The following is a 3,636-nucleotide window of genomic DNA, read 5'->3' on the forward strand; positions in this document are numbered from 1 at the left end:
AAAGTGGGACTGAAGAAATTAAAACCCTAGATGTTGCTAAACCCACTATTTTGGATTTCAAGGAATTTAATTATGAAAATTGCTCTTTGATTGATTATATTTCCTTGTTACAATCCGTGCTAAATTTTCCTCACGCTTATAGTCAAAATAAAGCATTCACTAAACATATTGTTGATGCCTTGATGCAATCTTATGAAGAAAAACTTGAATTGGAAGTTTCTATCCCTAGAAAAATTTATGATGAGTGGGAACCAACTATTAAAATTAAAATTAAAGATCATGAGTTCTATGCTTTATGTGATTTGGGTGATAGTGTTTCCACGATTCCAATGACTTTGTGCGATTTGTTAGGTTTCCGTGCTTTTGATGATTGCTCTCCAAACTTGCATCTTGCGGATTCCACTATTAATAAACCTATGGGAAGAATTAATGATGTTATTATTGTTGCAAATAGGAATTATGTACCCATAGATTTTATTGTTCTTGACATAGATTGCAATCCTTCATGTCCTATTATTCTTGGTAGACCTTTCCTTAGAACGATTGGTGCAATTATTGATATGAAGGATGGAAATATTAGATTCCAATTTCCATTAAGGAAAGGCATGGAACACTTTCCTAGAAAGAAAATTAAATTACATTATGAATATATTATGAGAGCCACTTATGGATTGCCTACCAAAGATGGCAATACCTAGATCTATACTTGCTTTTTATGCCTAGCTAGGGGCGTTAAACGATAGCGTTTTTTGGGAGGCAACCCAATTTTATTTTTATTCCTTCCTTTTTGGTAATGTTTAGTAATAAATAATTTATCTATCCTCTGTTTAGGTTGTGTTTTTTGTGTTTAATTAGTGTTTGTGCCAAGTAGAACCGTTGGGAAGACTTGGGGAAAGTCTTGATATCTTGCTGTAAAAAACAGAAACTTTAGCGCTCACGAGAACTGCTGCCATTTTTATTTGGAAAGTGATATTTAGTTAATTATTTTTGAAGATGATTAATAGATAAATTCCTCACGTCCAGAAATTTATTTTAGAAATTTTTGGGGTTCCAGATCTTGCGCTAGCTACAGATTACTACGGACTGTTCTGTTTTTGACAGATTCTGTTTTTCGTGTGTTGTTTGCTTATTTTGATGAATCTATGGCTAGTAAAATAGTTTATAAAGCATAGAGAAGTTGAGATGCAGTAGGTTTAATACCAATATAAATAAAGAATGAGTTCATTACAGTACCTTGAAGTGGTCTTTTGTTTTCTTTCGCTAACGGAGCTCACGAGATTTTCTACTTTAAGTTTTGTGTTGTGAAGTTTTCAAGTTTTGGGTAAAGATTTGATGGATTATGGGACAACGAGTGGCAAGATCCTAAGCTTGGGGATTCCCATGGTACCCCCAATATAATCTAAGGACACCTAAAAGCCAAAGCTTGGGGATGCCCCGGAAGGCATCCCCTCTTTTCGTCTACTTCTATCGGTATCTTTACTTGGAGCTATATTTTTATTCACCACATGATATGTGTTTTGCTTGGAGCGTCTTGTATTATTTGAGTCTTTATTTGTTAGTTTACCACAATCATCCTTTCTGCACACACCTTTGTAGAGAGCCATACATGATTTGTAATTTGTTAGAATACTCTATGTGCTTCGCTTATATCATTTGAGTTATATAGTTTTGCTCTAGTACTTCACTTATATCTTTTAGAGCACGGTGGTGGATTTGTTTTATAGAATTGATCTCTCATGCTCCACTTAGATTATTTTGAGAGTCTTAAATAGCATGGTAATTTGCTTAAATAATCCTAATATGCTTGGTATTCAAGAATAATAATAAAACTTTCTTATAAGTGTGTTGAATACTATGAGAAGTTTGATGCTTGATAATTGTTTTGAGATATGAAGATGGTGATATTAAAGTTGTGCTAGTTGAGTAGTTGTGAATTTGAGAAATACTTGTGTTAAAGTTTGTGATTCCTGTAGCATGCACGTATGGTAAACCGTTATGTGATGAAGTTGAAGCATGATTTATTTATTGATTGTCTTCCTTATGAGTGGCGGTCGGGGACGAGCGATGGTCTTTTCCTACCAATCTATCCCCCTAGGAGCATGCGCGTAATACTTTGCTTTGATAACTTGTAGATTTTTTCAATAAGTATATGAGTTCTTTATGACTAATGTTGAGTTCATGGATCATACGCACTCTCACCCTTCCACCATTGCTAGCCTCTCTAATACCGCGCACCTTTCGCTGGTATCATACACCCACCATATACCTTCCTCAAAACAACCACCATACCTACCTATTATGGCATTTCCCTAGCCATTCCGAGATATATTGCCATGCAACTTTCCACTGTTCCGTTTATTGTGACACATTCCATCATTGTCATATTGCTTAGCATGATCATGTAGTTGACATCGTATTTGTGGCAAAGCCACCGTTCATAATTCTTTCATACATGTCACTCATGAGTCATTGCATATCCTGGTATACCGCCGGAGGCATTCATATAGAGTCATACTTTGTTCTAAGTATCGAGTTGTAATTGTTGAGTTGTAAGAAAATAAAAGTGTGATGATCATCATTATTAGAGCATTGTCCCAAGTGAGGAAAGGATGATGGAGACTATGATTCCCCCACAAGTCGGGATGAGATTCCAGACGAAAAAAACAAGAGAAAAGAGGCCATAAAAAAGAGAAAAGGCCCAAATAAAAAAAGAGAGAGAAAAAGAGAGAAGGGGCAATGCTACTATCCTTTTACCACACTTGTGCTTCAAAGTAGCACCATGATATTCATAGTAGAGAGTCTCTCATTTCGTCACTTTCATATACTAGTGGGAATTTGATGTGAGGCTATCTTCCCCCTTTTTGTCTTCTCCACAACCACCATTCTATTCCACCTATAGTGCTATATCCATGGCTCACGCTCATGTATTGCGTGAAGATTGAAAAAGTTTTGAGAATGTCAAAAGTATGAAACAATTGCTTGGCTTGCCATCGGGGTTGTGCATGATTTAAATACTTTGTGTGGTGAAGATAGAGCATAGCCAGACTATATGATTTTGTAGGGATAACTTTCTTTGGCCATGTTATTTTGAGAAGACATGATTGCTTTATTAGTATGCTTAAAGTATTATTATTTTTATGTCAATATTAACCTTTATCTTGAATCTTTCAGATCTGAATATTCATACCACAATTAAGAAGAATTACATTAAAATTATGCCAAGTAGCACTCCGCATCAAAAGTTCTATTTTTATCATTTACCTACTCGAGGACGACCAGGAATTAAGCTTGGGGATGCTTGATACGTCTCCAACGTATCTATAATTTTTGATTGCTCCATGCTATATTATCTACTATTTTGGACATTATTGGGCTTTATTACCCACTTTTATATTATTTTTGGGACTAACATATTAACCGGAGGCCCAGCCCAGAATTGTTGTTTTTTTTGCCTATTTAGGGTTTGGAAGAAAAGGAATATCAAACGGAGTCCAAATGGAATGAAACCTTCGGGAACGTGATTTTCTCACCGAACATGATCCAGAGGACTTGGACCCTACGTCAAGAAACAAAAGAGGAGGCCACGAGGTAGGGGGGCGCGCCTACCCCCCAGGCATGCCCTCCACCCTCGTGGGC

This window comes from Triticum dicoccoides, chromosome 7A (assembly GCF_002162155.2).
Source record: "Triticum dicoccoides isolate Atlit2015 ecotype Zavitan chromosome 7A, WEW_v2.0, whole genome shotgun sequence".
NCBI lineage: Eukaryota > Viridiplantae > Streptophyta > Magnoliopsida > Poales > Poaceae > Triticum > Triticum dicoccoides.